General features: G+C 36.3%; 1 pseudogene; it reads right to left on the reverse strand.

Moving 5' to 3' along the window:
- Positions 1–21,639: 21,639 nt before the first annotated feature.
- LOC102277863 (olfactory receptor 4P4-like) lies at positions 21,640–22,570 on the reverse strand (annotated as a pseudogene).
- Positions 22,571–25,379: the final 2,809 nt, after the last annotated feature.

A 25,379-nucleotide genomic window follows, 5' to 3' on the forward strand; every position in this document is an offset into this window, starting at 1 on the left:
TGTACTAGTTTGCATTCTGACCAACAGTGTAAGAGGGTTCCCTTTTCTCTACACCCTCTCCAGCATTTATTGCTTGTAGACTTTTGGATTGCAGCCATTCTGACTGGCGTGAAATGGTACCTCATTGTGGTTTTGATTTGCATTTCTCTGATAATGAGTGATGTTGAGCATCTTTTCATGTGTTTGTTAGCCATCTGTATGTCTTCTTTGGAGAAATGTCTATTTAGTTCTTTGTCCCATTTTTATTTTTCTGGAATTGAGCTGCAGGAGTTGCTTGTATATTTTTGATATTAGTTGTTTGTCAGTTGCTTCATTTGCTATTATTTTCTACCATTCTGAAAGCTGTCTTTCCAAATTGTTTATAGTTTCTTTTGTTGTGCAGAGCTTTTAATTTTAATTAGATCCCATTTGTTTATTTTTGCTTTTGTTTCCAATATTCTGGGAGGTGGGTCATAGAGGATCCTGCTGTGATATATGTCAGAGAGTGTTTTGCCTATGTTCTCCTCTAAGAGTTTTATAGTTTCTGGTCTTATGTTTAAATCTTTAATCCATTTTGAGTTTATTTTTGTGTATGTTAGAAAGTATTTTAGTTTCATTCTTTTACAAGTGATTGGCCAGTTTTCCCAGCACCACTTGTTAAAAAGATTGTCTTTTCTCAACTGTATATTCTTGCCTCCTTTGTCAAAGATAAGGTGTCCATAGGTGTGTGAGTTTATCACTGGGCTTTCTGTTTTGTTCCACTGATCTAGATTTCTGTCTTTGTGCTAGTACCATACTGTCTTGATGACTGTGGCTTTGTAGTAGAGCCTGAGTCAGGCAGGTTGATTCCTCCAGTTCCATTCTTCTTTCTCAAGATTGCTTTGGCTATTAAAGGTTTTTTGTATTTCCATACAAATTGTGAAATTACTTGTTCTAGCTCTGTGAAAAATACCCTTGGTAGATTGATAGGGATTGAAGTGATTCTATAGATTGCCTTGGGTGGTATACTCATTTTCACTATATTGATTCTTCCAATCCATGAACATGGTATATTTCTCCATCTATTAGTGTCCTCTTTCATTTCTTTCATCAGCGTTTGATAGTTTCTATATATAGGTCTTTAGTTTCTTTAGGTAGATATATTCCTAAGTATTTTATTCTTTTCATTGCAATGGTGAATGAAATTTTTTCCTTAATTTCTCTTTCTATTTTTTCATTATTAGTGTATAGGAATGCAAGGGATTTCTGTGTATTGATTTTATATCCTGAAACTTTACTATATTCATTGATTAGCTCTAGTAATTTTCTGGTGGAGTCTTTAGGGTTTTCTATGTAGAGGATCATGTCATCTGCAAACAGTGAGAGTTTTACTTCTTGTTTTCCAATTTGGATTCCTTTTATTTCTTTTTCTGCTCTGATTGCTGTGGCCAAAACTTCCAAAACTATGTTGAATAGTAGTGGTGAGAGTGGGCACCCTTGTCTTGTTCCTGACTTTAGGGGAAATGCTTTCAATTTTTCACCATTGAAGATAATGTTTGCTGTGGGTTTGTAATATATAGCTTTTATTATGTTGAGGTGTGTTCCTTCTATTCCTGCTTTCTGGAGAGTTTTTATCGTAAATGGATGTTGAATTTTGTCAAAGGCTTTCTCTGCATCTATTGAGATAATCATATGGCTTTTATTTTTCAATTGTTAATGTGGTGTATTACATTGATTGCTTGTGGATATTGAAGAATCCTTGCATCCCTGTGATAAAGCCCACGTGGTCATAGTGTATGATCTTTTTAATGTGTTGTTGGATTCTGATTGCTAGAATTTTGTTAAGGATTTTTGCATCTATGTTCATCAGTGATATTGGCCTGTATTTTTCTCTTTCTTTCTTTTTCTTTTTTTTTTTTTTTTTTTTTTTTTTTTGTGGCATCTTTGTCAGGTTTTGGTATGAGGGTGATGGTGGCCTCGTAGAATAAGTTTGGAAGTTTACCTTCCTCTGCAATTTTCTGGAAGAGTTTGAGTAGGATAGGTGTCAGCTCTTCTCTAAATTTTTGATAGAATTCAGCTGTGAAGCCGTCTGGACCTGGGCTTTTATTTGCTGGAAGATTTCTGATTACAGTTTCAATTTCCGTGCTTGTGATGGGTCTGTTAAGATTTTCTATTTCTTCCTGGTTCAGTTTTCTAAAGTTGTACTTTTCTAAGAATTTGTCCATTTATCCCACTTTGTCCACTTTATTGGCATATAATTGCTGATAGTAGTCTCTTATGATCCTTTGTATTTCTGTGTTGTCTGTTGTGATCTCTCCATTTTCATTTCTAATTTTATTGATTTGGTTTTTCTCCCTTTATTTCTTGATGAGTCTGGCTAATGGTTTGTCAATTTTATTTATCCTTTCAAAGAACCAGCTTTTGGCTTTGTTGATTTTTGCTATGGTCTCTTTTGTTTCTTTTGCATTTATTTCTACCCTGATTTTTAAGATTTCTTTCCTTCTCTTAACCCTGAGGTTCTTCATTTCTTCCTTTTCTAGTTGCTTTAGGTGTAGAGTTAGGTTATTTATTTGACTTTTTTCTTGTTTCTTGAGGTATGCCTGTATTGCTATGAACCTTCCCCTTAGCACTGCTTTTACAATGTCCCACAGGTTTGGGGTTGTTGTGTTTTCATTTTCATTCATTTCTATGCATATTTTGATTTCTTTTTTTATTTCTTCGGTGATTTGTTGGTTATTCAGCAGCGTGTTGTTCAGCCTCCATATGTTGGAATTTTTAATAGTTTTTCTCCTGTAATTGAGGTCTAATCTTACTGCATTGTGGTCAGAAAAGATGCTTGGAATGATTTCAATTTTTTTTTTAATTTACCAAGGCTAGATTTATGGCCCAGGATGTGATCTATCCTGGAGAAGGTTCCATGTGTGCTTGAGAAAAAGGTGAAATTCATTGTTTTGGGGTGAACTGTCCTATAGATACCAATTAGGTCTAACTGGTCTATTGTATCATTTAAAGTTTGTGTTTCTTTGTAAATTTTCTGTTTAGTTGATCTATCCATAGGTGTGAGTGGGGCATTTAAGTCTCCCACTATTATTGTATTATTGTTAATTTCCCCTTTCATACCTGTTAGCATTTGTTTTACATGCCTTAGTTTTAATGGTGCATTACATGTAAGCAAGGTTCTTACCAAAATAATACAAATTTAAAACATTTTCTAATAATTTGCAGTGAATTTCATTGTGCCCTATTTTATGTTTATATGCATTTCTTCATATTACCATTAAGACATATACTAGATTATGCTTCAATATCTACAGTCATGAAGAATTTCTTATATTTCAATATCTTGCTTCTCACAGTAGACTAGTCTGACCTGAATCAACTAAGGTCAGTTTATACCATGCTACATTCTGGTACATTAAAGAAAAATTTGAGTATGCAATAGAAGTTTTAAGTATAAGAACTTCAGTTCAGTTCATTCAGTCGTGTCCAACTCTTTGTGACCCCATGAATTGCAGCATGCCAGGCCTCCCTGTCCATCACCAACTCCCAGAGTTCACTCAGACTCACATCCATCGAGTCAGTGAGGCCATCCAACCATCTCATCCTCTGTCATCCCCTTCTCCTCCTGCCCCCAATCTCTCCCAGCATCAGAGTCTTTTCCAATGAGTCAACTCTTCCCATGAGGTGGCCAAAGTACTGGAGTTTCAGCTTTAGCATCATTCCTTTCAAATAAATCCCAGGGCTGATCTCCTTCAGAATGAACTGGTTAGATCTCCTTGCAGTCCAAGGGACTCTCAAGAGTCTTCTCCAACACCACAGTTCAAAAGCATCAATTCTCCAGCGCTCAGCTTTCTTCACAGTCCAAATCTCACATCCATACATGACCACCGGAAAAACCATAGCCTTGACTTACCCTTACACTAATAACTTAACAGAAAGGGCACTCAGAATTTTTATTCAGTACTACCTAAGAGTAAAGTAAATTTATGACAATATTTTTATAGTGCAAGATCAGGTTAGTGAGTAGGATTAAATATTCCTTATGAGAAACAGTCTTATTAAACTAGCTTAAATATTTTCACTAACATAGAGCTAAAATTAAAGTTTACTTCATCATAGTTATCACGTGCATGTTGTGGATTTTTTTTTTTTTTGTCTGTATTTTTCCATTCAACTTTGTGTAAATGTACATGACAATTCTGTGTTTCTAAACCAATCACTCAAAGAGGAAAGACTGTAAAAGGAAAATGTCTTTTAAATATCACATTGTCATTCATTTCTTTCAAATCACCTCATGCAGTCCTCATTAGAAATCTGAATTCTGGCATGATATCATAGGTATAAGATGAATAAGATGAGGTTTAAAAAGAGTAGGCAGTTAGCTCAAGGGTGACACTGGTCAGTTTTTGTGTTTGTTTGTTTATAGCCACTCCTTAACATTACTACCGCTTTCCGGGTCAGCACTGTTCTGTGTATTCAGAGATTGCCAAATACTCTTTATTTCATCCATTTTGACTAATTTCTACTTGGGAGTTTTCCTTAATATCTCTGTGATCAGAGCACAGTTTATATGACAATAATTCTCCTCATCTGAGCTTTCCCTTTCCCTTTTCCCCTCCATTAATAGGAAGATCAGATTAGTCAGTTAATTCAATCTGTCAGAAGTGTCTGACTCTGCAACTCCATGGACTGCAGCACACCAGGCCTCCCTGTCCGTCACCAACTCCTTGAGTTTATTCAAACTCATGTCCATCAAGTCGGTGATGCCATCCAACCGTCTCATCCTCTGTTGTACCCTTCTCCTCCTGCCTTCAATCTTTCCCAGAATCAGGGGTTTTTTTCCAAGGAGTCAGTTCTTCAAATCAGATGGCCAAAGTATTGTAATCTCAGCTTCAATATCAGTCCTTCCGATGAATATTCAGTATTGATTTCCTTTAGGATGAACTGGTTGGATCTCCTTGCAATCCAAGGAGCTCTCAAGAGTCTTCTCTAGCATCACAGTTCAGAAGCATCAATTCTAAGGTGCTCAGCCTTCTTTATGGGTCATCTCTCACACCCATAACATGACTACTGGAAAAATTTCCAGTAAAAAAAAAAATATGTATATGGAATACATGTTTGCATTAACTATCCCATTCTCTTTACACATGTAAATATTCAGAAAACAAATTGGTCTCTAATAACTCATCATCGTGCATGTTTTCTTCTATACAGATGAGAATTCAAAAGAGTGCTTTCACTGTATTCCTGCATTTCTCTCAGCTCTCAAGCATGACATGAAGCCCCAGATGAGGGAGAATCAGGACCTTTGTCTCTGAACATTCACAGTGGTTGTTCCTTCAGGAATGGCTGCCCCTTAGCCACCTTTGTTCTCTTATTTGTTCCTTATGTAATTATATTATTCTCCAACACTGAGAAGTTAGTTAGATTCTGTGTTTGTTTGTTTGTTTTTAAGTATGAGAGTTGATTTTTTATTTCTATTTTTTTATTTGGCCACATCAGGTCTTATTTGTGTCAGTGTAAACTTTGTTGCGGCATGCAGGATCTTTTCACTGAGGCACACAAGTATCTCTCACTATGGTGTGCAGGGTCAGTAGCAGCTTTGGGAAGACTCAGTTGCTATGCAGCATTAGGTATCTTAGTTCTCTGACCAAGGATTGAACCCGCATCCCCTGCATTGGAAGACAGACACTTAACCACTGGACCACCAGGGAAGTCCCCAAATTCTCTTGACCTGTGTCTCTTCTATTTAAAATCAGAGATTTAGATTAGTGAAGTGAATTCTATCTTTAAACCTGTTCAAAGTCTACTTATATAAAACTTATTTTTAGGTAAATGGTTTTAGCTAAATAAAAGTGTCTGGAACTCAAAATCATTTCATCTCATCAGTTAAGTAACAATAAGTTGAAGATAGATAGAATCTTATCCCACATAAAAATTTTCAATTCTCATTAGGTAAGTTTAACTGGAAAACATTCTGTGGTTGATAATTGTCCTTAAAGTAGGAACAAACTGAAAATATCTCCTTTAAAAATTTAGACTTTTGAATAGTTTAAAATAGAGTTGATGTTCCACAGTACAGATCATATTTTAAATGTCTACTTATTAATTCTATGGCATGTATAAGAGTTTCCAAGACTATAAAACACATAGGTATTGATTTTGACAGTTACTAGAGCTGATAGTTTCAATATATCCTTGCTCTGAAAGAATTCTTTATAGACATTTGGGGCACATATTTGTTTGTAACATCAGATGCAGACTAAGGTACTAGCTTTTGCAAACCTACTTAGGACAGCTGATTCATCATCAGTGGGTGAGACACTCATGGCGCATTGTCTCTAGCCTTCATTTTGCTCAATTTAATGTCTTTAACATTATGTGTTAGTTACATAACATGTATAACTATGAATTAATTAATTTATTAGTAACAATGCCTCAAATACCACCACAAAGTTTGTCTAAAGTTGTCTGCTGTATTATCTCTTTTGATTTACACTAGGTTTTTAGATTGTAAATAAAACATACGCAATTTCTAGCAAAAGTCATGGCATATGCTATATGAAATGAGTTGCCAGTCCAGGTTTGATGCACGATACTGGATGCTTGGGGCTGGTGCACTAGGACGACCCAGAGGGATGGTGTGGGGAGGGAGGAGGGAGGAGGGTTCAGGATGGGAAACATGTGTATACCTGTGGCAGATTCATGTTGATATATGGCAAAACCAATACAATATTGTAAAGTTAAAAAATAAAATTAAAAAAATAAACCCCCAAAAATATATAAATAAATAAAGTCAGTCACAAAAAAAAAAAAAATATGTGGGCAGTTTATTTCACCTATGCTTTAATGATTGCCATCACAAACTTCAAAGACAGTAATTATTTTTTAATTGCCTTTCACTTGAATTATAAATAGGATAAATGGATTTCCTATTTTTTTTCACAATTTACATCATTAAATGCATTCTTTCTTTTGCTGAGTAGCTCTCAAACATTCTTTACTTTCTAATATTATAGCAATCACGCTGGTTTAGCATGATTCGTTGGCAACATTTTTGCATATAAGCCATAAAGATCACACTCTGTAATAATTTTCCAGTTTAGGTTGGGATGCTTAAATACATTTGAATTTCCTGATGATTCACTCCCTGATAATTCAGAGAATTTGGACAAATATGTTAGGAAAAGGAAGGTCAATTTTTATGTATTTGATATATATGTATTTAAAATATGTGGAAAAGCATTTCTTTACTTTGGTCAATTAAAAATCTTTGTTAGCTAGATAATATAATTGACAAATATGTTTCAATTTTCAAAATTTTATTTAAAAGTTTAAAGTCATTACTGAAAAATAAAGTTCAGTAAAATAATTATTCCCATTACAAAAGTGTTCCACAGTGTATTTATAAAATAAAAAGCAATCAAAAAATAAAGCAGTTTAATTCAATAAGTTGAGAATAATATTATATTCATGTCAAACTAGTTTTTAGTAAAGTTTATAATTTTGTGTTGATATTGTTAATTTTCACCAAATTTATGTTTGTTTGTTTGTTTTTCAGATACCTAATTCATTTGTATATAATATATACCAAACTCAAATATATGGAAAGCCAGAGAAACATCTCAGAATTCATCCTTTTGGGACTTTCTTATGACCAGAACATACAAACATTTTGCTTTGTGCTCTTTCTATTCTGCTATGTTATCTTGTTGGTAGGGAATCTTCTGACCCTTGTATCCATTCTAGGCAGTTCTCTTTTTAACCAACCAATGTATTATTTCCTCAGTCATTTATCATTCATAGACATCTGCTATACCTCTAGTGTTATTCCCAAACTAATTGGTGATCTGCTAGGGGGGACAAAAAACATTTCTTATGATAATTGCATGTTACAGATTTTTGCAATGCATTTTTTTTTTGGGGGCAGTATTGAGGGCTTCATTCTTACTGCCATGGCTTTTGATTGCTACATTGCCATTTGTAAACCTCTCCAATATATGATTATCATGAACAGGACAAAATGTAATCTTCTAGTCTTGGCTACTTAGGCTGGTGAGGCTGCCCATTCTTTTCCTCAATTATCTATGATAATCCAATTGCCTTTTTGTGGTTCTAATGAAATTAATCACTATTTTTGTGATATCTTTCCTATGCTTAAAATTGCTTGTGCTGATACCTGTTGGGGTCTAGCCCCAGTAGGATCTAAGGGTACCCCCAGGATGGACGGCATCAGTGAATGAATGACACAGGGAGGCCAAGCTTCGGTGAGCAAGACCCATAACTTTATTTTCAAAAGGAGCTTTTATACCCTGACTTGTACTTAGAGGGAAATGAAAGATGTAAGGTCATGTAGAGTCAGCCCAAACACTCCAGCAGTTTTGCCCTTATCGAAACCAGGATTTTTTTTCTGTATGTCTTTCTATAAACAAGGGTCTTATGTTATGTACATTATCTTCTGGCCTGGAGGCCTGTTGACATTTTATGACCCTTTTTTGATAAAGGCTGATCAACCAGAAAACTTGTTTTCCCTTGAAGTGTTTTTTCTTTATATTTTTAACCTGTGTCAGCCTCAGAAAGTACTAAACAGAGTTACATTTTCATGGAGCAAAGGTGCAGTGGGTCACAACAAAGAAAAAATTTATTAGCTCAAAGGTCTGATGTTGTTAATACCAAGGCTACTACTTGTTTTTCTTACATTCCAACTACATTAACTAATGCACTCCCAGGTGCACAATGGATAAGGGATATGGGAACTTGGCAGCAAGCATTGGCCCAATAATGCAGCCCTTTACCAGTACTCTTTTATTAATGTTTCACCCCTTAAAGGGCTCTATGCTCATTAGGGCTTTTAGAATGTTTAGGCTTCTCGTGCCTTTCATGGTTGGGAAGTTGTGAACAATCATGTGTGTTAGTTGTAAGAGTAAGGAAAAAACCTGTCAAGCAAACTAGAATGCCAACAGAGGAGTTAGAATAGAAATATTCCTTTCATGCTGAGAAGACTTATCAACTTAGAGCCCTAAGTTGATTTTCTCCAGAGAAAGGTGGTTGGGGATAGCCCCCTGTTAATATCAGAAGAGTGGTTGAAAGGCATAATATAGTAAACAGTAGACAGACAGATTTTGGTTTCGGGGTCGTTGCTCGAGCAGGTCCAGGGAATCTCTCGAGTCCTGATCCGCCTTTGTCTGTCAGGTCTTTCCATATGACCTTTGTCATGGGTGGGATCTCCCGTGGTGGCTCCCGGCAGATACCTACATCACTGCTGTCCTTCTGGTTGCCAATTCAGGAATGATTTCCTTAGTTACTTTTGTTGTCTTATTTGTTTCTTACGTCATCATCAGATCAGATCAGTCGCTCAGTTGTGTCCGACTCTGCGACCCCATGAATCGCAGCACGCCAGGCCTCCCTGTCCATCAGCAACTCCCAGAGTTCACTCAGACTCACGTCCATCGAGTCAGTGATGCCATCCAGCCATCTCATCCTCTGTCGTCCCCTTCTCCTCCTGCCCCCAATCCCTCCCAGCATCAGAGTCTTTTCCAATGAGTCAACTCTTCACATGAGGTGGCCAAAGTACTGGAGTTTCAGCTTTAGCATCATTCCTTCCAAAGAAATCCCAAGGCTGATCTCCTTCAGAATGGACTGGTTGGATCTCCTTGCAGTCCAAGGCACTCTCAAGAGTCTTCTCCAACACCACAGTTCAAAAGCATCAATTCTTCAGCGCTCAGCTTTCTTCACAGTCCAACTCTTACATCCATACATGACCACAGGAAAAACTATAGCCTTGACTAGATGGACCTTTGTTGGCAAAGTAATGTCTCTGCTTTTGAGTATGCTATCTAGGTTGGTCATAACTTTCCTTCCAAGGAGTGAGCGTCTTTTAATTTCATGGCTGCAATCACCATCTGCAGTGATTTTGGAGCCCCAAAAAATAAAGTCTGACACTGTTTCCACTGTTTCCCCATCTATTTCCCATGAAGTGATGGGACCAAATGCCATGATCTTCGTTTTCTGAATGTTGACCTTTAAGCCAACTTTTTCACTCTCCTCTTTCACTTTCATCAAGAGGCTTTTTAGTGTCACATAGAGGTTATATTAAAGAAAAGAAGAAAAAAACTTATACTTAAGACAGAAGAGAAAAAAATATTAAAGAGAAAAAGAGGTACAGATAAAATAAGGGAATCTACTGATATAGAGATTCATCACTCTTCTGCCTCCTTTGCTACTCTGCATAATACATATTTAGTGAGTAATTTAAAAAGCAAAATGTTACAATATAGAAAACCTTAGTATTAGAGGATTCTGAATGTCAAGGTAGAGCAAACTCAATCAGGAAGATTGAGAACAGTTACACAGAGAGCAAATACAATTAGTTTAGCTAAGAACTTTGAAGCTGTTGGGAAACATTCAGCTTATTCATGACTTTTTGTGTGAGACAACTTGGTTATGAAGGAAATAACAAAAACAAACAAACAAAAATAACATGTCCCTAGAATCATAAGACTAGTTTGTATCTGACAACCAAATTAGCAATATCCAGATAGTCAAAGAAAATTAAAATAAACCTAAAAACAGTCTTTAGTATTTATCAGTATTTACCCAAATTGTTAAGTATTTGGCTTCCTTTTTTACACAAAAAAAGAGATAATAAAATGATCACTGGACACTTATTTGGATTAATGGTTCAATTCACATGAAATGTTTAAAACTTCTTCCAGGAAATATTAGGTATTATTATTATTATTTATCTTTTATGTCTGTGAAAGACCTGTAATAAACATCAATTGATATGAATTGCAATGGCTTCATTTTTAGCTATTAATATTTCATCACACTTTTGTTTTTTATTATGCTATATGAGATACTCAATCTATACACAATGATATGAAGAAAAACAAAGTGAAAGAGAAAATAATGGGTGTCCATTGCACAGTATATACCTGCTAATTCTACCTGCACTACCATGAAATATTTATATTTATACTAGAAATGCTCATATTAAAAAGGAGAAATTTGTTGTTATAATAATGAATTTGTCTTAGCAGCAATTTTAGTCCTTGTAGTTTATCATATGAAATGTTCTCTTTAAATCACATAAATATAAAAATGAGGATCTTGTATATATAAAATCAGTAACTCTAATATTAACAAAGGAAATTGGAAATAATGAGGAGGTGTTAGAAATGTAATTAAAATGTTATAATTTAAGTAGCAAGATTATGAAGTCTCTGATATTAAGTTGGAGGCTGTCAAGGAAAGACATTTAAGGGGAAAAAAGGAAACTAATTAACTGTTCTAATTATTTTCCCATTTTGTTAGGATAGTATCTAGTTAACATGAGAGAGACAGATTTTCAAACTATCCTGCCTATGAATTAATGGAATGTTTCTACTCATTTTTTTTTTTTTCAGTTAGAATATGCTTTCTTCCAGGATCATATGAGCAAATTATCAAAATGATCTTAAATTCTTGGACTAAAAATATGCTTAACCCTAAACTATAGAAGCATATTGGAAAATTAATTGGAAATGAAAGTACCTACAACTTAAACTAAAACTATTTAAGAAAGTAACTTTTACTTATTTTTTCTGATTATAGAAATACTAATGATATGCATGATATCCTAAAAAAATATTTTCTTGGGATATTTATTTGTGAAATTGTCATTATTTCTTAAAGACATCATTGTAACCTAGAAAATAACAAAGCAGAGACATTATAATTACTCAAATTATAAAATATTCTATTATAAAAATTACTGAAGCCTGATCCCTATAAAGCAAGTGCCATTCACTTCTATATTATTGTTATAGTCATTTTGGCCACACTTTTCAATTTTATGTATAATTACTATCATTTTTCCTAATTTAAATTTAAAAAAATGCCACAGCTACTTTTGCTTCACCTGATACAGGATTTTCTTTACTGTTCTCCACAGTGCTTGTAAATATATCAGATTTTTTTCCAGAATCAAGGCTTCTTCTTGTCCAGTCGCTAAGCATGTCCAAATCTTTGTGATCTCATGGACTGTAGCACACCAGGCTTCCCTGTCCTTCATTGTCTCCTGGAGTTTGCTCAAATACATGTCCATTGAGTCAATGATGCCATCCAACCATATCATTCTCTGTTACCCCCATGAATCTTTCCCAGCATCAGGGTCTTTTCCAGTGAGTTGTCTCTTCACATCAGGTGAACAAAATTTTGAAACTTCAGCTTCAGCATCAGTCCTTCCAATGAATATTCAGGGTTGATTTCCTTTAGGATTGACTTGTTTGTTCTCCTTGCTGTCCAGACTTTCAAGAGTCTTCTGCAACATCACAGTTTGAAAGCCTCCATTCTTTGGTACTCAGCCTCCTCTGTGGTCCAACTCTCACATCTGTGAGACTACATGACTACTGGAAAAACCATAGCTTTGACTATATGGGCCTATACTGATAAAGTGAAATCTCTTATGCTGTCTAGGTTTGCTTTTTCCTTATTGCCACATTCAGACTTAAATTGAAGAAAGTAGGGAAAACCACTAGACCATTCAGGTATGACCTAAATCAAATCCCTTATGATTATACAGTGGAAGTGAGAAATAGATTTAAGGGACTAGATCTGATAGATAGAGTGCCTGATGAACTATGGACGGAAGTTTGTGACATTGTACAGGAGACAGGGATCAAGACCATTCCCATGGAAAAGAAATGCAAAAAAGCTAAATGGCTGTCTGAGGAGGCCTTACAAATAGCTGTGAAAAGAAGAGAAGTGAAAAGCAAAGGAGAAAAGGAAAGATATAAGCACCTGAATGCAGAGTACCAAAGAATAGCAAGAAGAGATACAAAAGCCTTCATCAGTGATCAATGCAAAGAAAGAGAGGAAAACAACAGAATGTGAAAGACTAGAGATCTCTTCAAGAAAATTAGAGATACAATGGCACCCCACTCCAGTACTCTTGCCTGGAAAATCCCATGGATGGAGGAGCCTGGTAGGCTGCAGTCCATAGGGTCACTAGGAGTCAGGCACGACTGAGCGACTTCACTTTGACTTTTCACTTTCATGCATTGGAGGAGGAAATAGCAACCCACTCCAGTGTTCTTGCCTGGAGAATCCCAGGGACGGGGGAGCCTGGTGGGCTGCCATCTATGGGGTCGCACAGAGTCAGACACGACTGAAATGACTTAGCAGCAGCAGCAGCAGCAGCAGGGAACATTTCATGCAAAGATGGGCTCCATAAAGGGCAGAAATGGTATAGACCTAACAGAAGCAGAAGATATCAAGCAAAGGTGGCAGGAATACACAGAACTGTACAAAAAAGATCTTCATGACGAAGATAATCACGATGGTGTGATCACTCACCTAGAGCCAGACGTCCTGGAATGTGAAGTCAAGTGGGCCTTAGAAAGCATCACTATGAACAAAGCTAGTGGAGGTGATGGAATTCCAGTTGAGCTATTTCAAATCCTGGAAGATGATGCTGTGAAAGTGCTGCACTCAATATGCCAGCAAATTTGGAAAACTCAGCAGTGGCCACAGGACTGGAAAAGGTCAGTTTTCATTCCAATCTCAAAAAAAGGCAATGCCAAAGAATGCTCAAACTACTGCACAATTGCACTCATCTCACACACTAGTAAAGTAATGCTTAAAATTCTCCAAGCCAGGCTTCAGCAATACGTGAGCCATGAACTTCCAGATGTTCAAGCTGGTTTTAGAAAAGGCAGAGGAACCAGAGATCAAATTGCCAACATCTGCTGGATCATCGAAAAACCAAAAGAGTTCCAGAAAAACATCTATTTCTGCTTTATTGACTATGTCAAAGCCTTTGATTGTGCCTCAGTTTACTTCTCTGTAAAATCAAGGTAAAGGTAATATCTCTTTATATCATGATTTTTTTTAAATAGTTTCTAAATATGAAATTTCTTAAAGCAATATCTGGAAAGTACTATATATTTAATAATTATTGGCCATCCTCAGCAATTACTAAGGGCTTCCCTGCTGGCTCCGATGGTAAAAATCTGCTTGCCATGAAGGAGACCAGAGTTCAATCCCTGGGTTGGGAAGATCTCCTGGAGAAGGGAATGGCTACACACTTCAATAAATATTTTTGCCTGGTGAATTCCATGGACAGAGGAGCCTGGTAGGCTACAGTCCATGGTGTCACGAAGAGTCAGATACAACTGAGCAAATAACACACACATGATTACTAACTATAACATCAAGGCCCCAGAGAAAATATAAGTACACCATCTCAGGAATTGTATCGTATACTATCCTTCCCTGAACAAGATAGGAAATATTATTAATATTAATATCAGAAACTTCAGAGATAGAGTCGTGTTCAGCACACAGCTCTGGTACTCAAATGCAAGAGTCTTCACCTCCTTAAATACTTTTTCCTTCTTCCTTAAAATAAGTATGCTGTGCCTAATTTAACAGGATTACTGTGGAATGTAAATAAGCTTACATATACAGAACTTGATACTCAAAAACATGTTAGTTTCCCCTCCTTCCTCTTGGAACCTCCATAGTGTTATAAATTTAGGAGGTCTTCACACTATTCGAGTGATAGTAGATTCTAGTAATTAAGGTTATGAGTTCTGGACCTACACAGAATGAGATACTGGCTCCAAAATTCACTTGGAGCATAATCACAGATAAAATATATAACCTCAGCTTCTTCATCTATAAAATGAATAATACTGTAATTAACTCTGAGATCTGCTTGATGAGTTCACTTATATAACAGCTTAGGACAGAAACTGGTATATATTAAGATAAAACATTTAGTAAATATTCATTGTCATTGACATTATATTTGTCATATCAATGGGTATATTGTATTATTCTTACTATACATTTTGAATAGCTTATTTAAAACATGTAATATTGTAACATGGGATGCATATGGATAAGACATAGCAGAGTTTCCCTGCCATAAACAATCTGCTCTTTCTTACCTGAAGGCTGGGGTTGCTCACTTTGGGGAAACATCCTATCATTAAGCCATATCTTTCTCTTTGGTCTGGGTTGAGCTGACTTTCTACATTTCTGAAGATAAATGTACTGTTTATTTCAGCCAGTTAATACTTTTGTTTTCTTTCTTTTTAATTAATTAACCTTATCCAAATTAGACGTATGTTTATGTTCCCCTTTGATAATTTTTCTTCATCTGAACTAAACTTAGGAAAAAGAAACCTACCACTTAAATACTATCCATTCAAGTAGCTTGTTTGAAAATTTCATCATACATTTTTGCTTCTGCATAATCTTAGAAGCATACTGGTGTTTTGATTTTAATTTTTTTTTAATATATCTTCAGTTTCTTCACTGCAGTACTGTCCACTTATCTTCTGGGCCAGTGCATTCTCCTTCATATTAAACTTTTTTCCATAATGGAATTCAAAGGGCTAATAATATGATTAAATTTTTGAAATACTAAAAGACAAGTAAATCTAGTAATATTTTGATAGCTGCTGAAAGACATGGCACTGATAATTTTAAGAGCTCATGTGCAAATCACAATTCATAATAGTTGAAGCCAGGTTTTCCCAAATAGTAAAAGTAGCATTTTAAAGTTTCTGGAATTTTTCAAAGGTTAGTTAGAAGGCTTAGATCATAAATACAATCAGAATGATTCAAATATTCATTTTAAGGAAAATCACTATTATAATTAGGAACTGGATTTAACTTACCAGCTGCTTAACTCATCAGACAGATTTCTTATAAGATCAAGCTTCCAGACAGATTTCTTATAAGATCAGGCTTCACACTTAAGATAAAGCCAGAATTTTAAAAATTATAATTTCCATGTAGTAATCCATCCCTAATTGCATAAAATATTACAAGAGAACTCGTGAGTTCCACTGTTACAAATATGTTTGGTAAATTGAACTAATTTTGAGATTTTTTTTTTTAGCATGCAGTTTTTCCATTTCTAAAATATAAATATGTGTCTCTCTGATATTTTACCTTTGTCTCTATAGAAAAGTGACATATATAGATGATATATTCTGCTTGATGTTAAATTGGCATTTAAGGAGAATTCTGACAAAATGTGTAATATAGAAAAGGTCTCAATATCTCTGAAGATATAGAATTTTCCCATCAGTATACTTTGCCAAAGATGTAAATCATAGTTTTAATTTCTCAATTTCTACCTAGTAAATAAATATGTCAAAGTTCTTAATTATATTTCCCTATTGCATCAACATCCAAAGCACTGAGATCAGACATGGGACATGGAGACTATGAGGAAATGGAGTATATAATGACTATGTACATGGAGTATATAATGCTTATTTGTCAGGACAGGGCAGAATCAGTTAGCTGAGGGAGAGTGAAATGACCTGCCATGGGAAATACTGAGAACCTTACAGCTAGAATTAAAAGTTCAGAGAGTATACCCAGGATTTAAGACTTAATTTTTCCTGGGGAGGAAAAAAAAAAAAAAGCTTGTTAGGGCATTATAATTTCTGGCTGATGCCTGGAAAAGACTCCTATGCTTTACTCCTATGCTTTCTCTTTTTTTGGAGAGCTCACATGCCCCCATGGGATCTCTTGCAGATGCGCAGACAATTTCCCAATTTATCTTTGTAAGACAAACTCCTTTGTAAAAAAAAAAAAAAAATTTTTTTTTTTCTGATTGAATTGTCCATATGTATATTGCAGAAAATATATTTTAAAAGAACTGTAGCAAAAACAAAATGGTCTCATAAATTTATTCATATAAAAATATTTACTATCTCCTAATTCTAAAAGGTTGGACTTGGACAGAACTTACTATGGAGAATGCATTTGTTTAGTCGCTAAGTTATGTCACACTCTTTTGCAAATCCACAGAATGTAGCCTGTCCAACTCCTCTGTCCGTGGAATTTTCCAGCAAGAATATTGAAGTGGGTTTGCATTTCCTTCTCCATCAAACTCACATTTCCTGCATTGGCAGGTGGGTTCTTTACCACAGAGCCACCAAGGAAGGCCTAGGGAATGTATTTAGTGGTGAACAAAACAGCATTTGTCCTCAGTCAGGCTGGAGACTAAGGAAAGAGACAGACAATGAAATAAACAAGACAATAATCAAATGTATAATTACAAATAGTATATTTTAAATAAACGAATAGGAAGTTGTGGGTCATTTCTTTTTAATCTATAGAAGTTTTAGTCAAGTGTAAATCTTGGACATTTTTATGTTATACAGATATTTATTCTTTCAGTCAATCAGTTCAGTCCCTGAGTTGTGTCCAACTCTTTGCGAGCCCATGAATCACAGCACGCCAGGCCTCCCTGTCCATCACCAGCTCCCAGAGTCCACTCAGACTCATATCCATCAAGTTAGTGATGCCATCCAGCCATCTCATCCTCTGTCGTCCCCTTCTCCTCCTGCCCCTAATTGCTCCCAGCATCAGAGTCTTTTCCAATGAGTCAACGCTTCGCATGAGGTGGCCAAAGTACTGGAGTTTCAGCTTTAGCATCATTCCTTCCAAAGAAATCCCAGGGCTGATCTCCTTCAGAATGGACTGGTTGGATCTCCTTGTCCAAGGGACTCTCAAGAGTCTTCTCCAACACCACAGTTCAAAAGCATCAATTCTTCGGTGCTCGGCTTTCTTCACAGTCCAAATCTCACATCTATACATGACCACTGGAAAAACCATAGCCTTGACTAGACCTTTGTTGGCAAAGTAATGTCTCTGCTTTTCAATATGCTATGTAGATTGGTCATAACATTCCTTCCAAGGAGTAAGTGTCTTTTAATTTCATGGCTGCATTTTTTCATGGCTCAACGTTTCCTGAATGTTGAGGTTTAAGCCAACTTTTTCATTCTTCACTTTCACTTTCAGCAAGAGGCTTTTTAGTTTCTCTTCACTTTCTGCCATAAGGGTGGTGTCATCTGCATATCTAAGCTTATTGGTATTTCTCCTGGCAATCTTGATTCCAGCTTGTGCTTCCTCCAGCCCAGCGTTTCTCATGATGTACTCTGCATATAAGTTAAATAAGCAGGGTGACAATATACAGCCTTGACGTACTCCTTTTCCTATTTGGAACCAGTCTGTTGTTCCATGCCCAGTTCTAACTGTTGCTTCCTCACCTGCATATAGGTTTCTCAAGAGGCAGGTCAGGTGGTCTGGTATTCCCATCTCTTTCAGAATTTTCCACAGTTTATTGTGATCCACACAGTCAAAGGCTTTGGCATAGTCAATAAAGCAGAAATAGATGTTTTTCTGGAACTCTCTTGTTTTTTCCATGATCCAGTGGATGTTGGCAATTTGATCTCTGGTTCCTCTGCCTTTTCTAAAACCAGCTTGAACATCTGGAAGTTCACGGTTCACCTATTGCTGAAGCCTGGCTTGGAGAATTTTAAGCATTACTTTACTAGCGTGTGAGATGAGTGCAATTGTGTGGTAGTTTGAGCATTCTTTGGCATTGCCTTTTTTGGGGATCGGAATGAAATCCCTTTTCCAGTCCTGTGGCCATTGCTGAGTTTTCCAAATTTGCTGGCATATTGAGTGCAGCACTTGCACAGCATCATCTTTCAGCATTTGAAATAGCAAACTGGAATTCCATCACCTCCACTAGCTTTGTTCGTAGTGATGCTTTCTAAGGCCCACTTGACTTCACATTCCAGGATGTCTGGCTCTAGGTCAGTGATCACACCACTGGGATTATCTTCATCATGAAGATCTTTTTTGTACAGTTCTTCTGTATATTTTGCCACCTCTTCTTAATATCTTCTGCTTCTGTTAGGTCCATACAATTTCTGTCCTTTATCGAGCCCATCCTTGCATGAAATGTTCCCTTGGTATCTCTAATTTTCTTGAAGAAATCTCTAGTCTTTCCCATTCTGGTGTTTACCTCTATTTCTTTGCATTGATTGCTGAGGAAGGCTTTCTTATCTCTTCTTGCTACTCTTTGGAACACTAAGAGGTGCTAAAATGAACTTATAAGTTGATGCAAAACTAGTCAAGTATCCAAACGACTATCATTAATTTCATTTCACCTGACACAATTTGAATTTCTATGGCCAGACATTGTTGACATTGATATTATTTTGTGTGAGTCAACTTCTCTGTTTTGAGTTGTAAAATGTCTTAGCCAAAAATAAGTAAAGGTAGGTAATAACCTAAATGCAAGAACTAGTATGGTCACTCACTAAATTAAAAAGAATCTCACTGTTATTTCTTGATATTATATGTGCTCTTAATGATCCAACTGAAGAGAGAAATATGGCTGATGCTCTTGAGAAGCTTAGAAGGGAGGAGATCACAGTGCAGAAGTGAAGGAGTTAAATCATAATTCCTTGGCTATGATTGATATTGACAATGAAGTGTTGGCTTGCTTATCTTATTAAACTATAGTTTATTTACAATGTTGCATTGGTTTCATGTATAAAGTCATGTGATTCATTTCATATATATGTGTGTTCATATGTATGTATATTTTCCATCTCAGATTACTTTTCATTATAGGTTATTATAAGATATTGATTTAGTTCCCTGTGCTATACAATAGACCATTTTTATCTATTTTATATTTGGTAGTCTGTATCTTTTAATCCCAAACTCCCAAATTTATCCCTCCCCTCCCCTTTTCCTTTTGGTAACCAGAAGTTTGTTTTCTGTGTCTGTGAGTCTTTTTCTGTTTTGTAAATAAGTCCATCTGTGTAATTTTTTTTTTAAAAACCACATGTAAGTGATTGCATATATTTGTTTTTCTCTGTCTGACTCACTTTACTTACTAAGGTAATTTATTGGTCCATCCATGTTGCTGCAGACTCCAAGTATTTTAATGATCCACATTCACAACTTTTATTCCAAGAATAAAAATAAAGCAGAAACATTTGTGTTAATTTTTGAAGTTTTATTTTTCAATAATACAAATCTGGTTGGTTGGAGTATAGGGCTTCTGAAGCAGAGGGAAACTTTGAGGGTTGGCTGGTCTTCTTATTAAAGACCCTGCTTATTTCACACCAGAAAGTGATCTTTCACTTTCCTGCTGTGTTATGTTCTCTGACATGTATACTGTGCATGCCCTATATCCAGGAGTTTTCAGAGAGCTGTCAAGAGCTAGGTTTAAAACAACAACAAGTAAATATATTAGGATCTTTCTATAAGAATTTCTAGCACATAATATTTTACGTTTATTTGTTGGGCATTTTCAACTGAGTCATAGAACTATGCTATTTTTCTTTTTTATATTATGAACCCATTTTAAGAAGCTTCAACATTGACAACTCATTTTTATCTAACCTGGCTCTCTCTACAACTTGAAAACAAATTCTCATGCAAGTAGATCATATCCATGAAGTTTTTAAAAGACTTTTGAGATTCTACCCATTCCTAATCAGTTATCTAGTGGCCTGATCTTGCTCCTAGTCATTTCTGACATTGGGCAAAGGTGCTCCAGGATGACTTTCAATTCCTACTGGAAAAAAATGACTTTCAATTAACTTGAACAGTGCCAAAGATGTGATCATCGACTTTAAGTGATATTCTCCACTTGCTCACTCTAAGAAAAAAATAATTTCATCAGTAATAGGTGCCCATTGCACACTGTGCTGTGCTTAGTCACTCAGTCATGTCCTACTCTTTGTGACCCCCTGGACTGTAGCCTGCCAGCTACCTCTGTCCATGGCAATTCTCCAGGCAAGAATACTGGAACAGATTGTCATGAGCTCCTCCAAGGGATCTTCCCAACCCAGGGATTAAACCCAGATCCCCCACATTGCAGGTGGATTCTTTACTGTCTGAGCCACCAGGGAAGCCTAGTAATAGGAGCATGACATTAATATGAACCCCATTCTCACACCCTCACTGCTCCAAAGGAAAGTTATTATCAGAATGGTTACATTTCTGATGCATAAGAGGAGACTGGGCAACAAAACAGCTCATAAGTATTGAGCACTTACTGTGTAACCAAGCAGTGTTTCAGTCCTGCCCATATCCTCACAAGACTATTTGCTGGGCTATTAGTATCACCTGATGGATGGTTTGTTGAGCATATGTCCCAGTCCTCATAGTTAGTAAGCAATTCTGAGTCCAGAACACATGCCCATAACAAATATACACTATCAGGTGCTAGAATTAGCCAGAGTTGCAGTTCACATTTTACACGGACAGAGTTGGGAGAGACAGTTCCTTTGAATAAAAGAAAAGAGATTGATGTGGGGCTTAGGTAAGAGTACTGGTGTTGGACATATGAGAAGCTCCAGATTGCCACTGGCTACACAATGATCAGAGTAGAAAGCTATATTTTTAAGAAATATAGTTGCAGGTCCAATATTTGGTCTTTTAGAATATTCTTTAAATGATACAAGTAAAATGTTGAAATTATCTTCTAAATCATTGCTACCCAAAATTGGCTTTATTGAATAAAGTCACATACAAGAATGGGCTTTATGGGTTCTCAGTGTTGATTTGTATTACATGATGCCTTTGATAGTCTACTGCTAAATATCTAAATTGATTACACAGTCAAAAGATCAGAGAGGAAGAGGAGATATAAATAAGAAAACAAGAAAACTAGAAAAGAGCACAGCAGAGAGTCTGGATAAATCCAGGGAGTTGTAAGTTTTACTCATACTTAAATCTATATATTGTTAACAAAATGAAACAAAAAAGCATATAAGGCAAGTGTTATACATTTTAAAGTCTTCAGTATAGAAAATTCATATATTCAGCAAGTTCAGTGGTGAAAATCAGAGGTATCTTTTAGTTCATTTCCTTTCTTACTGCGATATGGCACCAGAGTTTCTTTATGACATTCTTCATCTCCACGTTTCTCAGCATGTAGATTAGAGGATTGAGCATGGGAACAATGATGGTATAAAAAAGAGCAAACACTTTGTCTTCTGGTAAAGTAGTTGCTGGTCTAACGTTAAATGAAGAATAAAAGAGCGAAAAAGAGGACCACCACAGTGATGTGGGAACTGCAGGTGGAGAGAGCTTTGCAGCGATTCTCTACAGAGTAGGACCTGACAGTGTATAAGATCACAGCGTAGGATATCAACAAGACCACAAAAGTCACCAGGCCCATGAGGCCTGAATTGGCGATGACAAGGAGACTGATTCTGGTGGTGTCAGTGCAGGCCAGTTTCAGCAAAGGATACACATCGCAGAAGTAATGATCTATTTTGTTGGGGCTGCAGTAGTGTAAAAAGATGGCCAGGATAAACTGATGGAAGGAATGCAGGAAGCCCCCAGAGCAGGAAGCAGCGATCATGGCAATGCACTTCTGTCTGGTCATGATCAGAGTGCAGCACAGAGGCTTGCAGATGGCCACATAGTGATCATAGGCCATCCCCGTGAGGATGAAGACCTCGATCCCCGCAAAGAAGTGCATGGTGAAGAGCTGTGTCATGCAGCCATGGTAACAAGCAATGCTACCAGCACTGCTGCCAGCAAGTCAACAATCAACTTGGGGGTCACAGTGGAAGTGTAACAAAGGTCTGCGAGGGAGAGATGCCTCAGAAAGAAATACATGGGCTGCTTCACCATGACTGGAGGTGATAGAAATCATGACAAGTAGGTTTCTGATCAGAATTGCAACAAAGTAAGAACAGTAAAAAACAGAGAATTTCAATTTCCTTTTCTGAGAAAGTCCTAAGAGAATAAATTATGTGATGTTATTCCTATTTTCCATGACTCAGAGCAGTTTGTAGCCACCTGAAATTAAATAGTTATCAATCTTTATAAATATGTAAATACGATGATGTATATTATTCCTTGTTATGGGCATTTTAAAATAGAAAGCATTCAAAACTTGAAGAAAAAGATTTGATTTTTATTTTAAAAGGTTTTCCTTGCGTTCTTTTTGTCCCTTTCGGGAAAATATTAATTCCTGATAAACAACTTTGACACCTGATTTAAAACTAACACTGTAGAATGCAGCATATTTATGCAACCATTCTATTAGCATGTATTATCAAACATGCCCTGGTAGAATTCAAGAAATGGTACTGTAGAAAAAAATCAGTCATCCCTTTCCTATTCTCACTATTTGTTATTGAGAAAATAGACACAGAAATGAAACCTTGAGAGAAAATTTAAAAAGCACTTATATGTGGATAATGTTATATGTGAGAAATTTCCTTCCATCTATCCTAGGTGGAAATGTGATAAATAGAAAAAATCAACCAATTTGGAATCATGAGGTATATATACATGGCCAAAATCAGCTATATATCTGTTTTACCTAATTTACAAATATGATTAATTTACAAATGTGCTTAATTTACAGATAGAATATTATATTTTATAGTCAAACAAAAGGATAACAAGCAAAGTATCAGATTAGACCAGATCAGTCACTCAGTTGTGTCCGACTCTTTGCGACCCCATGAATCGCAGCACGCCAGGCCTCCCTGTCCATCACCAACTCCCGGAGTTCACTCAGACTCACGTCCATCAAGTCAGTGATGCCATCCAGCCATCTCATCCTCTGTCGTCCCCTTCTCCTCCCGCCCCCAATCCCTCCCAGCATCAGAGTCTTTTCCAATGAGTCAACTCTTAGCATGAGGTGGCCAAAGTACTGGAGTTTCAGCTTTAGCATCATTCCTTCCAAAGAAATCCCAGGGCTGATCTCCTTCAGAATGGACTGGTTGGACCTCCTTGTAGTCCAAGGGACTCTCAAGAGTCTTCTCCAACACCACAGTTCAAAAGCATCAATTCTTCGGCGCTCAGCCTCCTTCAACAGTCCAACTCTCACATCCATACATGACCACAGGAAAAACCATAGCCTTGACTAGACGAACCTTTGTTGGCAAAGTAATGTCTCTGCTTTTGAATATGCCATCTGGGTTGGTCATAACTTTCCTTCCAAGGAATAAGCATCTTTTAATTTCATGGCTGCAGTCACCATCTGTAGTGATTTTGGAGCCCAGAAAAATAAAGTCTGACACTCTTTCCACTGTTTCCCCATCTATTTCCCATGAAGTGGTGGGAACGGATGCCATATCTTCGTTTTCTGAATGTTGAGCTTTAAGCCAACTTTTTCACTCTCCTCTTTCACTTTCATCAAGAGGCTTTTGAGTTCCTCTTCACTTTCTGCCATAAGGGTGGTGTCATCTGCATATGTGAGGTTATTGATATTTCTCCCAGCAATCTTGATTCCAGCTTGTGTTTCTTCCAGTCCAGCGTTTCTCATGGTGTACTCTGCATATAAGTTAAATAAACAGGGTGACAATATACAGCCTTGATGTACTCCTCTTTCTATTTGGAACCGGTGTGTTGTTCCATGTCCAGTTCTAACTGTTGCTTCCTGACCTGCATACAGATTTCTCAAGAGGCAGGTCAGGTGGTCTGGTATTCCCATCTCTTTCAGAATTTTCCACAGTTTATTGTGATCCACACAATCAAAGGCGTTGGCATAGTCAATAAAGCAGAAATAGATGCTTTTCTGAAAAGTATAATTACCTCTATTTTTTCAAAAGGTATCACCTCAAACTGTAAAAATATTTGTTTTTTACATTCAGTAAGGCATTTGAGGTTAATAGTAGGTTTCACTTGAATTTTAGTCTTATACAGTGTCTTACTCACTTACATAAATTGGCTTCTTTCTAAGCGATGTACTCAGTCTGTTAAACTCTTCCTAATAACAGTCATCCTGAAAATGTTTGCTCCTTTCTGTTCCTATATCACATGTCTTAATATCTCAGGCTGGCTTTTCTCTCTTCCATTCCTCTTTTTTTTTACCTCCTCCTCCTCCTAGTCACTGCTGTAAAGTAATGTAAGACCAGCTCTAATAATATGCTTATAACTATTATGCCTTTGAACAAACCAGTACATTTCCACTGGCAGAAGTTCAAGAGGCATAGACTAGGGAGAACTACTGAGAATTAATCATTCCACTAAATCACACCAAAATTCTCTACCTCAACTATATAAAACACAAGACCTTAGTATTTACAATATTTTATTTCATTTACTCCAAACTTCAGAACCAATATATTCACAATTTTTTTTCAAATCTGTAATGCTCCTCTCCTTATTTTTCATTTTCAGTGAAATTGTCATTTGAATCTGTGTACATAAAGTAGGGTTTGGAAGAGAAAAACTGCAAATCTATCTAGTGTATGAGAATCATCATCAATGGCCACAAAATGACATTTAAATATGTAACAACTGAATAGTGAAGAGAGGATATTTGTAGTGGTCAAATAAGCCATCTCATTCAACTAACAATTACATTTTAGGCTTTTAAAATAATTCCCAATAATTTAAAAGAATGCTCTATTCTAACTTCTCCCCTAAATTATATTCTTCTGATTTAGTGGGAAACACTGTAAGTTATATATTCAATCACAGATTATTCTTTACTTAATACTTGACTTACTGCATGAATTGATCAATTAACATATCATCTCAGCATTTTTCCCTTATGATTTGTCTAAAATCCTACCTCTGAGATTCTTTATCAGATAGCAGGTCAAATCATATTTGAAAAAGACAAT

This window comes from Bos mutus, unplaced genomic scaffold (genome assembly GCF_027580195.1).
Source record: "Bos mutus isolate GX-2022 unplaced genomic scaffold, NWIPB_WYAK_1.1 CTG341, whole genome shotgun sequence".
NCBI classification, from domain to species: domain Eukaryota; kingdom Metazoa; phylum Chordata; class Mammalia; order Artiodactyla; family Bovidae; genus Bos; species Bos mutus.